This window comes from Balaenoptera ricei, chromosome 18 (genome assembly GCF_028023285.1).
Source record: "Balaenoptera ricei isolate mBalRic1 chromosome 18, mBalRic1.hap2, whole genome shotgun sequence".
Lineage (NCBI taxonomy): Eukaryota > Metazoa > Chordata > Mammalia > Artiodactyla > Balaenopteridae > Balaenoptera > Balaenoptera ricei.
In genome coordinates this window covers 71,620,256-71,634,177 of record NC_082656.1, presented here as the reverse complement: position 1 = coordinate 71,634,177, position 13,922 = coordinate 71,620,256, and positions in this window count along the sequence as shown.

Sequence of the window (13,922 nt, the reverse complement as noted above, 5' to 3'; positions counted from 1 at the left end):
AAAAAAAAAAGATGTGGTACATATATACAATAGAATATCACTCAGCCATAAAAAAGAATGAAATCATGCCATTTGCAGCAACATGGATTATCATACTAAGTAAAGTAAGCCAGAGAAAGACAAATATCACGTGATATCCCTTGTATGTGGAATCTAAAAAAAAAAAAAAAAAGATACAAATGAACTTATTTACAAAACAGAAATAGACCCACAGGCATAGAAAACAAACTTATGATTACCAAAGGGGAAGGGGGGGAGGATAAATTAGGAGGTTGGGATTAACATACACACTACTGTATATAAAATAAATAACCAACAAGGACCTAGTGTATAGCACAGGGAACTATACTCAATATTTTGTAATAACCTGTAAGGGAAAAGAATCTGAAAAAGAATATTTACAACTGAATCACTGTGCTGTACACCTGAAACTAACACAACATTGTGAATCAACTATACTTCAATAAAATAAAAAAATTTAACAAATTTAAAAAGGGAAAAAAACCTAAAAAAAGCCCTCCAAAACCTATGCAGAGTAAGAAAAAAAAAAATGTACCTAAGATAAATATGGCATCTGAAATTTTATACACAGTGCAAATGAAAACCAAAATTTGTATAATTTGTAGCATTATGTGAAATTGTGAAATTGGTAAGAGTAAATTACAGTTGACCCTTGAACAATAGGGGTTTGACCTGCCTGGGTCCACTTATACGTGACTTGTTTTTAATAGTAAATACTATAGTACTACACCATCCATGGATGTTTGGAGATGCTGATGAAGAACCTGGGATACAGAGGACTGACGATAATTTATATGCAGAGTCCGACTGTGCAGAGGGTCAGCGGGAGGGCTCACCTAATCCCTGAGTTGTTCAAGGGTCAACTGTATTTTGGAAGACATCTATCATGATAATTAATCATTTATAATATTAAACATTTAGGGAAAATATTATTTGATCATGAAAAACAGAATGGGAAATTTAAGAAGGACAGATTAACTAAGGTTTCTGTGTGAAAATAAACTAATGCCTTACATCAGCTAGAATATTATGCTAACTTTTTTTTTATACTGCTATAAAATCAGGGAGAAAACATAATTCTTTTTAAACCCAAAGTATCAAAACAGTGTAATTTGTTCAAAGATTAATCATGTTTATTAACACTACCTGCACTTGCCCTTGTACAATTTTTCTGTATTTATATACCGAAATCCCCCAAATTTTTACACTTGTTGCAAAGTTCTGATGTTTTAGTATTTGCTCTGTTTTTTGGCTTGATAACAACTTGTATTTTTCTTGCTTTTTATCTTATAGTTTAATAAGCAAGACCAATACTTTATGGAGATTAACAAATGCTTGTATAAATCAAGACAACATAACCTAAGGATACCTAGAGAAGATATAAATTTTAACTCCACATGCTTACAAACGCTGGTCCTTTGAAAAAACTTAAATACTTGATATACTGCAACTCAGAGAATTTTTTAAATTGTGTTTATCCATCTCTACAAATCAATCAGAATAGGAACCCTTTTAATTTAAGAGACTTTGAGAGTCTAATTTATTAACCTCCTCCAGAGGTAGCCAAAGATAACAAAAATTGATTTGTTCAGAAATCTCCCCATAATCCCGCAATGGAAAAATCTCCTTAGGCAAGATAAGGTAACTCCAGAGGCATGGGTGGCTGATTCCTCCTGCTTTGTTCTGTGCTGTTTCCTGTTGTACTTGTTTGGAAATAATGTTAGTTAAATTAAGGACTCAAATTTATGATTTATTTCAACCTTACTATCGAAGCACTTCTAGAACGAGGGGGTAAAGACCTCTGAACACCTGCTCTTCCAGAAAAGCAACGAGAATACCAGCAAAAACAGTCAAATCATCTTTTTCAGAACTCTGGAAATTAACCAAAGGCTTGCAACAATGCAAAGGGTGTTTATTCAAGGAAACAGGCTGAATCTTGGTAAGAACAACGATCTCCGTGGCATTTTAATTTGCCCTTCTCTGCATCCCCCTCTCTGCAGCTCCGCAGAAGCCTTGAAACCCAAGTCTTGGAATCACAGTCATTGTGGAAAAGCAGCCTATCAGCCAGTGGAGAGAGAATAATGGCTCTGGAGATTCCTAAAAGCCACATTCCCAGAAAACTGTGACTATGTGACCTGTCCGGCAGTTCCCCTGTCCCCCACACGATGGCCATGGACACAGTACGACCAGACTTGGCCAGGAAGTAGAATCAGTGCTCAAGATACAGAGCTGAACTGGCCCATAACGACAGTTACCCGAGGGACGAAGAGAAAGCAAGCCAGAACTCAGGGGGGCCAGATGAGGTGTACACGCAAGCTGCATGTTTCTCCAGGCTCCTATGAACACATAAGCAGATCTCAGTGGGCCCTCCAGGAAGAACTGTCAAAGGGTAATTCAGAGAAATGAGTTTAGTTAAAAGCCCAGCTGAAACTGAACTTGTATACAAGGAAGATCAATCGTCTATAAATCATATGTCACTGAACAAAGTCAGGGCAAGGTGTATAAAGTAAAAATCGCAGACCCTCTGTGGACCAAAGATTGCCCTTAATTTTTTTGTCTTTGGGTAAGCTGATTAGCTGAACTATCAAGCAAGGCGGTTTTCCCTGGAGTAGATGGACATACTTAAAAGGGAAGGTGATTTTAGTTACTTATGGGTTTTCCAAGAAAGCTTGTGATTTCAGCTGTGGATGGATGTGGTATGTTCATCTCTGTGTAATGAAGACTAGTTACTGGTGCATTGGTACCTATGCCTCAGTGAGGTCAGATTGCATTGCTTCCTTAATGGTCCTTCCTAATGGCATGATGGTTGAGAGCATGCACTTCGAGTCCGTTAGACCAGCCTTGTCATTCTTACCTAGGTGACACTGAACATTAATGTCTTCATCTGCAAATGGAGATAATGACATCTACGTTATAGCACTACTTGTATGATTAAACCAAATAATGTTTTCGACATGCTTAATCGAGTGTCTCCCATGTAAGAAATACTCAACAAATGGCAGCATTGAGGGGAATTCCCTGGCGGTCCCGTGGTCAGGACTCTGTGCTTTCCTTGCTGAGGGCGCAGGTTCAATCCCTGGTTGGGGAACTAAGATCCCACAAGCTGCACGACGTGGCCAAATAAATAAATAAAATAAAATAAAAACACACACAAAAAATGGTAGCCTTCATTATAAATTATGGGAATAGCTCACTGTGTCAGTCAGCATCCAATCAGGAGAAAGAAACCACACAGTAATCCCAACAGGGAGAGTTTAATGTAAAGAATTATTAAACTCTATAATGGGGGATTGACTGCTGAAGGGTAAAGAGGGCCCTAAAGAATACAAGAGGGCTTCCCTGGTGGCGCAGTGGTTGAGAGTCTGCCTGACAATGCAGGGGACACGGGTTCGAGCCCTGGTCTGGGAAGATCCCGCATGCCGCGGAGCAACTGGGCCCGTGAGCCACAACTACTGAGCCTGCGCGTCTGGAGCCTGTGCTCCGCAACAAGAGAGGCCGTGATAGTGAGAGGCCTGCGCACCGCGATGAAGACTGGCCCCCGCTTGCCGCAACTAGAGAAAGCCCTTGCACAGAAACAAAGACCCAACACAACCAAATATAAGTGAATAAATAAATAAATAATAAAAATGAAGGAATTCCTTTAAAAAAAAAAAAAAAAGAATACAAGAAAAGAAGGTGTAGGGAGCAGGCACTACCTCTGGGCAGAGGCAGAGCATCTAAAAAAGGCAGAAACCTGGAAGGGGGACCCCTCCCCACCCAAGGCTGAGATACAGACCTTGTTGAAGAGGGTACGGCCATGCCCACTTGGTGATGGGGAGGTTTGCTAAGGTTCCACGCTGGTGGAACTCAGTGAGTATCTGCCCATTGGAATGCTAGGGAAAAAAATCCCCAGAGGGATACTGCATTGTGGAAATCACTGGGAATCCACCCTCAAGGTGGTGACGCTGGTTTAGTATGCTAGTCTATAACCATAAAGACAAGCAGAGATGAAGCTTTTCATTATAGGGCCATCTTGCTTTCATTTCCTTTAACCAATAAGCTTGTATTACTTTAATAAAAATAGAAAAGGGAGATAACAAGAGCTATAATTCTTGTGTCCAAGTCCCAGCTTCACCGTGCAGTAGCTGTGTGACTTTGGGCAAGTGTCTTAACTTTCCTGGGTTTCAATTTTCATCTCAAAAAAAAGGGGTAGTAATAATAACTCTTTTTTAATCTATAAAAATACAAGTGAGTGAATATAACAAAAAAGAAGCAGACTCACAGATATAGAGAACAAGCCAGTAGTTACCAGTGGGGGAAGGGGAACGTGGGGTGAGGAGGTGGGAAGCACAAACTATTGGGTGTAATATAGGCTACAGGGATGTATTGCATTGATACAGTATGGGGAATAAAGCCAATATTTTGTAATAACTGTAAATGGAAAGTAACCTTTAAAAATCGTATTAAAAATCACCATACTATGTACACTTTAAATATCTTACAGTTTTGTGTGTCAATTAAACCTGAATAAAGCTGAAAAAAAATTTTTTTAATTAGTTAAAAAAAAAAGACCTCCCTTTTTGTAAGGATTTAATACGTTAATACCTATCCAGTGCTTAGAAAAGGACAGGCCCTGAGTTAGCACTTAGTCTACTGGCTACTAGAAAATAGTTTTTGTTATCATAATCATTTTATTATAGTAATTATAGTTATAAATTACTAAATATTAATGTATTAGGGCTTCCCTGGTGGCGCAGTGGTTGAGAATCTGCCTGCCAATGCAGGGGACACGGGTTCGAGCCCTGGTCTGGGAGGATCCCGCATGCCGCAGAGCTACTAAGCCCGTGAGCCACAATTACTGAGCCTGCGTGTCTGGGGCCTGTGCTCCGCAAGAAGAGAGGCCGCGACAGTGAGAGGCCCGCGCACCGCGATGAAGACTGGCCCCCGCTCGCCGCAACTGGAGAAAGTCCTCGCACAGAAACGAAGACCCAACACAGCCATAAGATAAAAAAATAATAATAATAATAATTAAAAAGATGGAAAGCTGTCTCTAAAAAAAAAAAAAAATTAATGTATTAGCAAGCTGGTGTGTTATTCCTTCCAGATAATTTCTTAGTCTAACTAAAGTAGCACAATGCTCATGGTGCTTTATAACTGCACATTTTGAGATATATTTTTAGATCCTAAAGTGTTCCTATATTTTGCAGTTCCAAAAGCCATGAAATCTGACTGTCTTGGATTATTAATCTGATAAATCCCAGGAATGGGTGTTTCATAACAAATATCTAAAACATTGGGCAGATCTTCAGTAATAAGACTTATGAATGACTGACTATTTTAGTAACTGTTTTTTGGCAATGATTTATTCCTAACAATTAAAACAATAATATTCTCAGAGAAAATCCATAAAGCTCTAGATCTTTAGCTATTGTTACGGTTAGCTGTTACATTGACATTCTTTGGAATAGACTCATTTTCTTCAGAAAATAGAAAAAAATAGGTTTCTCTTTCTACAGGTACGATGATATTTCCTAGCCTCTTAAAATTGTATTTTCCCTCCTACAGAGACCCTGCAAGAACGGTAGCCCTTCTGTCAAGGCTTCAGCACTTCTCTCCGTGGCCCCATCCTCTCCCTTCTTTCCACATACTCTTCGGCGGATGCCCAAAGGAGCCAGAACCCACAGGCTCAAACCACAGCCAGTTCTCACGCAAGGAGCCTAGGAATCCTCCCCAGAAGCCACAGGGACCCGGGGACCGTGTCAGGATAGATTTTAATCGGTGCCTGTCTCTTGCTGCTGTATTTTCTCTCCTCACTCTTCCAAGGAAGCAAGAGCCTGCCTCTCATTGCTTCAGTTCATTCATGGTCTGGGGGATGCTGAGCCAAAAGCAGAAGCCTCAGGCGCCCGGAGGACAATCCCCACCTCCGTTTTTGGCTGTGAAAGCCCTTGGCTTTGGGAGGTGATGGGCTGGAATGAAAGGTTTGGGAGAGGCAGAAGGGAGGGTGAGGTGCCTTTAGGTTCCCCTAAGCCGGGGCCAGGGTGGTGGTTTGGGGATTTCTGCATTTAGCAGACACCCCAGGAGTGCCAGCACCAAGGGAATGGGGGCGGAATTCGAATATGGAGAATGGGGTGCAGATTGCACCCCACAAGGGAGCAGCAGCGAGGGTCCCTGTGCACGGCTGGGCTGTGGTAAGGCCACTAACCTAAGTGCCCACTCACCTCGGAGGACCCTGAGGGCAGCTCCTGTGTCCTGCAGACGCTCCAGGCACCCGGCTCTGACCCCTTGCCGGGCTCTTGCCATCCTCTCAGGCTGGAGCATTCTGATTTGTAACTCCTGGCAGGTGTCTTTAATCTGGCACTTAAAAAAAAAGAAAGGAAAAGAAAACCAAAGAGATTAGCTGGTAAGAGGCAAAGATAGAGTGGCTGAGCCGTACACAGATTTAATAAATGTGTAATTTAAGCCTATAAACACAACTAAGCCGTGAATTTATACTGCTCAGGTGTGGTCCTATTTTACTGCCAATTCCCTCCTCCTGTAGAATTAATAGCTTTCGAACTTTCTTAATTTTCTTCTGTTTCTTCTGCCTCTCCCAAACCTTCTTAAGTTGATTCAATGGTTTACTTTGATTAAACTTTTGAAGAAATAGTCATTGGTTTGTTTAAGTTTTCTTTCTTTTTTTAAAAAAAATTTATTTATTTATTTTTGGCTGCGTTGGGTCTTCGTTGCTGCGTGTGGGCTTTCTCTAGTTGTGGCGAGCGGGGGCTACTCTTCGTCACAGTGCGTGGGCTTTGCATTGCGGTGGCTTCTCTTGTTGCGGAGCACGGGCTCTAGGCGCACGGGCTTCAGTAGCTGTGGCTTAGCGGGCTGGCTCAGTAGCTGTGGTGCACGGGCTTAGCTGGGCTTAGCTGCTCCGTGGCCTGTGGGATCTTCCCGGACCAGGGCTCAAACCCGTGTGCCCTGCATTGGCAGGCAGATCCTTAACTACTGCACCACCAGGGAAGTTCCTCTCTTTTTTTTTTAAGTTTCTCATTTGTTCAGTGCTATTCTGTTGAGCAATGCTTAATTGCTTAATTACTTTGTTCCTTTTCTAAATCCCTTATGAGATCTATTTTACATCTTCCGTTTGCCTTCTTATTAATATATTTAGAGAAATGCATTTTCTTCTAAATAACATTTTGCACTCATGAATTTTGGTGGGCAGAGTTTGTGTTTTTAAAATATGATGGTATTAACTTTTGTGAATTTTCTCTGTGACTTCAATGCTATTGTGGGGAGTGTTTTTAAATGCTGTGGCGTATTCAGTAAGGCTCTTCAGCTTACTGAGTAACTTATGCAAAGGCAGAAAGTACTAGAAGGATCCTGGGAGAGCGCTTAATAGTAAAGGGCTAACAGCCAGCTCTCAGATGCAGGTGCCTGCAGCCTCTAGGGCCCGCCCCCCCAACCTTGCTTTACTGGGGTCAGCTGGGAAATCAAGTCAAGCCTCCAGATCTCTCTGCATCAGGTTTAAGTAGCAGGAAGAGAAAGTCTCATTCAGACCCTCAGTCTGGCTCACTGAGGGTCACGGGTCTACTTCCAGGTCTAGTGGGAAGAACAGCACAGACATGGCCTCTGAGGGTCATGGGGGTCACAGAATAAAGAATTGTAAACTGGGCAGCTACCTGTGTGTATACAGCGGAGTGACTGTCACGTCCTAGTAAAGCCTTTGGCCAGTTACTTAACTTCTCTCCAGTTTTCTCATCTGTAAAATGAGGATAATAACAAAACCTACTTTATAAGATTTCATTTAATGAAAATTGAGTTAATATTTGTAAACACACGCATACACACACACACACACATACACACAGAACAATGCCTGTCACATAATAAACACCATCCAAGTGTTTGCTATTATAGTTCTAATTTTATCAACATATGTGCTATCTGTACATTCTTTTTATTTACTTGAAACTTCTCAATCTAATATATAGTCATTTGGAGTGTGAGAGAGACTCATATACATTTTTAAAAGGAAGATTCTCTAATTTTTCATCTAAACCTGTTAATCCTACCTTATTAATGATGCTGTTCAGCTGTGATTTTTTTAGAACCATTCTTTCGTGTATGTGATCGGCCATATTCTGAAGGTACTATGGAACCCTCATAGGGTTGCATTTATTTCTTCTTGGATGACTGTCACCTTTTCACGTATATATTATGTTGTTAGGAACTGTGTGGCACCGAATGAATGTCGCTGTGTTTTCATTACTTACTGTGCCTATCACTCTAATGTGCCAACGTGGCTCTTTCCTCTGGCTTTTGCTTGAAGTCTGTTTCGTCAGAGCTCATTATTTAAACTCCTGCCTTTCTTACATCGGCACAGGCATTCATTTTAATTTGCCATTTTTTCTTTAAGTGAGTCTTTGGACGTCATCCCACATCCATCAAATCCTTGGATTTGGTTTTTAAAGTCACTCAGCGGCTCTTCCTTTTGAAAGGCATTGGACCATGTTGTACCTGTCAGGCGGCACTGCATTTCATCATCACGTGTGTTTTACTTCTTCTGTAACCCGCTGTCCGCTGGCCCTTTGTCCACTTCATCCTTGCGGCTGGCTCTGCATTTGGCCCTGCACTGCCCGTGTGGATGCAGAACCCCGCGGTGCCTCGGAGCGCCCAGCCCGCCCAAACCCACTACGTGCGCGCACGCCCCACGTCCCCCTCCCCGCCCACCAAGACCACTAGCCTGCTCACTGGGTGGGGGACACGGGGGCGGACCAGGTGGCCCTCCTCCCAGCACGCTGTCCTCTTGCTCCCTTTCCGATCGTCTTCAAAAGCCTGTGTCGGGCTGTCTCTCACCTGGTGCTTCTGGTCTCACCTCCTGCCCTGCGCACTTAACAAAGCATTTCTCCAGAAGTCATCCATCTTTGAGTTTATTCTTCATCTCACTGTATTTGTGTTGTTAAATTTCAGATATCCTAAAATAGGTGTTTCCTTATTTCTTTCGTGTGAGATCAAGACATAATTATCTGATCGGCCTCATAGTGGAAATCCTTGCTCCTCAAAGTGTGGTTCGTGGTCCAGCATCACCTGGGAGCCTGGCAGAATCTCGGGTACCAAACCTTCACTCCAACGCTCCTTTCATTTTATCCTCATGAATTTTTTCCTCCTGCCATTCCCTGTTATATAGCATGACCTTTTCCCGTCTCTCAACAAAATTCGTACCAAGTTCTCAGAAGTCTTTTTGAAACCCTCAAAAGAAAATTCAACAGAAAGTGACTTAAATAAAAAGAGAAATTTCCTGGCTTACATAAATTAAATTATCCAAAGTATAATAAACTTTAGGCAGTTTTATCCAGAGGTTAATGACGTCATTTGCTTTGAGATCACCTTGACTCTGTATGGCTTCACGTGTTAACTTCATTCTCAGGCTGGCTTCCTTCAGGATGGCAAAACTGGCTGCAAGAGGCCTTGTACTGGCTTGGATAATGTTTCCTTAAAACTCATGTCCACTGGGAACCTGTGACTGTGGCCTTATTTGGAAATAGGGTCCCTTGATTCATCTTAATCAAGTTAAGATGAAGTCAAACTGGGTTGAGAATAGGTCCTAATCCAATGATTGGTATCCTTATAAGACTAAGGAAATTTGGATACAGCTCTCTCCCTGTGTGTCTCTATGTGAAGATGATGGCAGAGACTTGAGTGGTGCAGCCACAAGCCAAGGAAGGCCAAGGATTGCCTGCAACCACCGGAAGCTAGAAACATGCAGGGGAGGGATTCTTCTCTAGAGCCTTCAGAAGGAGCACTGCTCTATCAACACTTTCATTGTGGACGTCTAGCCCCCAGAACTGGAAGAGAATAAATTTCTGTTTTAGGCCGCAAAAAAAAAAAAAAAAAAAGAATCTCGGGTACCATCGCAGACTTACAGAAACAGAATCTGCAGCTGAACAAGATCGCCAGGTGATTCTCATACACATAAAAGGTTTGAGGACTTTTGGTCCAATGAACTTTTTAGTGCTTCTGATCTTTCTAAACTCAGCACATGACAAATAGAACTTACCATCTTCTTTGCTCCTTAAAAGCCCAGCCATCCAAGTCAGAAGGCTTGGGGACAGCCTTACCTGCCGCGCCGCCCCCCTTTCAAGTCCAGTCGATGACCTGCTGATTCTCTCTCCTTAATATATCTCATATCTATCTCATTTTCTCTCTTCTAATCCCACTGCCTCCAGGCCCTCAGAGTTTTCCTTCTGGATTGCTACCTTATCTTCCTAATCGCCCTCCTAGCCTACAGTCTCTTCCTCTCAATGAAGCCAGAGTTGTTTTCCAAAACTGTGTCTGATCCTATTACTCCCCTCCTTAAGACCCTTCAACACTCCCCATTGCCTTCAGAACTAGATTCAGATTCTTCACGTGGAATACAAGAAACTTCTTATCCAAACCCTGCCTACCTGTCCGGTACACCCTCCTCTGCTGTAAGCTGCAGCCACACCTGCTTCATATTCTATGTCCCTGAATGTAGATTCTCTTCCCTCTGCCTGGAATTTCCCCCTTAATTTGCCTGGATAACTCCCCTCTACTCTAGAAACTTAGGGTTAGGTGTCCCCTCTGCTGAGAAGCCTTTTCTTTCTTAGTCTGGGGCAGGTGCCCCTTCCTCTCCTTATGTAGCTTGACTAGTGCCCTGTGGCACCTGGTACAACCTTGTTTGCTTGTCCATCTTCCTTTGTAAGCCTGAGGGTGATTTGAGGGCCAGGATTGCAAACTTCACCTCTGAATGCCAGCTTTTGAATGGATCCTGGCTCATAGTACGCACTCAGTAAATGGTTGTTGAATAAAGAAATGAATGAAACATTACTCTTGCTATTTATGGATTTTTAAAAATAGTTTGAAGTTCCTTTTGAGGAACACTTAGTTTCACTGTCTTCTATCTTTGTTAAATCATTAATATCGTTGCTTTAAAACCTTTTAAGTCCCTTTTTTAACACCTCATTGTTACATATTGTATTTTCCATTAAGACAAAAGATAATAATCTGCACCGTCAAATTTTCCCCATTAGTCATAGGGACAAATTTATCTTTTCTCTTTTCTTTGAGATGCAAATTAAATTGTCCATTTTTAATGGTCCTTGAAATGAATGGTTTTTAATGGTGGCCTTTTCTGTTCTTGAGGATTTACAAATGTTGCTTTTCTACTCTCAGAGCACAATAGCTTGACAGGGTAACTGACCTCAGATGGTAATGCTTGGTCCTAAATTGCTCTGTAAATATCTTCCCTGATTTTTCAGTCGTAAAATTGAGGCTTTCTTGTCTTCATGTCTCTGAATGGCAGCTGTCTCACTCTGCTTCCTGTGTTAACTTTTTAAAAATATTGATAAGTTACAGAACATAATGGTGGAGAAAAAGCCCATTTATGACAGTAAAAAATAAGAGAAAATACTCAGGAATAAATTTAACAAGCTATTGCATTGTAAGGCCTGAAATTCCATATGCTGCCTTGGTATCTTTGAGACACACGGGGCCCCAAAGGCTGGATCATAAGTTCTTCTCTTGCGGGATACGCCCCCAACCCAGTGGGAAAGGCTCCTCCCTTTATCCAAGAAGCCAATCACATCCCTTTGTTCAAACAAACTCCTCCCTTTATACAAACAAGCCAATCGCATTCTCCTGTGGGAACCAAGGGGCACCTCACCCTCTTGTTACTGCAAAGTCGGCCCCCCTCAGCTCCCAAGTACAACCCCTGTGTGGTCTTGCATGGTGTGTGGTGCCCTCCCCACCTGGGCTGTGAGTGTGTGACTAATAAACTGCGGTCCATCTCATCTGTCCAGGGTTGGCGTTGTGTGTTCAGCAATCACACACTATTCAGGGTGGGGAAATCCCTTCTTCACCAGTGCGGTGAATAGGCGATCAGAACAGATGTGTGCAAACACTAAATGAGGAAGGTTTAAAATCCCCCTGATGGACACAGACATAGGTAGACAACAGAGATTCCCAAGCCAGTATCCTGAGAACTTATTACATCTTTCCTCTCCACAGCACAATCAGATTTTACTGATTCTGGTGGAGATGGTGCCCTCTTTTCCCTGGAAGTCAGTTCTGTAGAACCTACTGCACCCTTAGAACACCACCTTCTCCCAAAAGCGTTCTTAAGGGTCAGCAGCAGTAAGAGGAGGGATTCATGTCACAATCCCAGAGGAATGATAAAGCCTTAATTCTGAGACAAAATATTGCTACCTGTTATTAAAGGAATATCAACCCTTAACAGACATAAGAACAAGGGCTTCTTTTTGCAGGGGTGATGATGGTGAAGGAGATGGGGTTGAGAATTTGGGGGCAAAGAGCCTTCCTGATTTCTCTGGGATCATGGTCTTTGTTGGCTGCAGACCTGGCATCCATGAGGTGGTCTGCCCTTTCCCCCTGCCTGGTACTGAGCCCTTCAGTGACAAGCTGGGTATGCAAAGAATGAGAACCTCCAAGCAAACTTAGTCTGGGTTTGGATATATGACAAATATTACTGAAGACATATGGAACACCAGGCTTTCTGGGGCATGCTGGTGAAATAGCATTAAACCCAACACACAAAGGCTGTGGGCATGTTTTTTTCTTTCTCATATTTTTCGGAAATGAAAATGATTTCACTGTTTATGATAACAAACAAAATACATGTTATACAGAAAATTCAAATACTACAAAAAAATATAAAGAAGGAAAAAAGTGGTTACTTTTCTTTGGTATCCTGGACACCTGTGAGGTAAGAGCACGTACCTCACGAGATTGTTGGGAGGGGTCAATGAGAGAACACAGGGTAGGTCCTCAAAAGCAGGGGTGGAGTCACTCGAAAGCAAATAGAGCTTAAGCTTCAGGTTTCCTTATTAGCATGAGCTTCTTCCGAGGCCCGTAGTGGTGTGTTCCCTTGCTCATCAACTTCTGTAAAATTTGCAAAAGCAATATATTTTTGTATTCTTTTTTTTTAAAAAGCCCCACCCCCCCCAAACTGTATAACTTCTAAGTGCCACAAAAATCTGGAACTTCCCCCTGCTAAAAAACTGTAGTTACTTTCCTTCCTTTGGTAAATAGCAAAATCATATTTTCCATCCACTAGGAGAGGCCTGTGGAAACATCAGAGGCCACCGGGACTTTGCAAGGCTCAGCCCGGGCACCAGCTCTCATTTTTATCTCGCGCTGGAGGATTCCAGACTTACCCAGGGCAGGGTCCATCTTCATTAGGGAAGACCACTCAAGGAAGAGCATTCATTCATTCTCAGAGCGGTCACAATGGCTGGCACCTTCCGGGGCGAAGAACACTGTGTGAACATCCTTCTCCACCAATTCGAATGCTCATCTCTTCCAGAGACGCCCTCACAGACACACCCAGAAATTGTTTTACCAGCTGTCTGGGCATTGCTCAGCCCAGTCAAGTTGACACGTAAAATTAACCATCACAGTATATAGTATGATGACATTTATGCATTTCAAGCTTTTTGGTGCAATGATATGCATGTGTGTATGAGAATTTTAAACATTTAATTCAGGTGATATTCACATAAGATTAAACATCTGAAAGTGAAAAATTCAGTGGCATTTAGCACATTCACAATATCGTGCAACCACACTTCAATCTAGCTCCCAAACATGTCCATCACCAGAAAATAAAACGCTATATGCACTCAGCAGTTTCTATTCTTCCCCTCCTTCTTGCCCCTGGTAATCCCCAATCTGCATTCTGTTACTATGGATTTACCTATTTTAGATATTTCATATAAATGAAATTATATGTGGATTTTTGTGTCTGGCTTCTTTCACTTAGCTTAATGTTCTAGAGGCTGATCCATGTTGTAGCATGTATCAATACTCCATTCCTTTCCATGGCTGAATAATATTCCCTTGTATGGATATGGTTTATCCATTGGTCCATTGATGGACATTTGGGATGTTTCCACCTTTTGGCTACT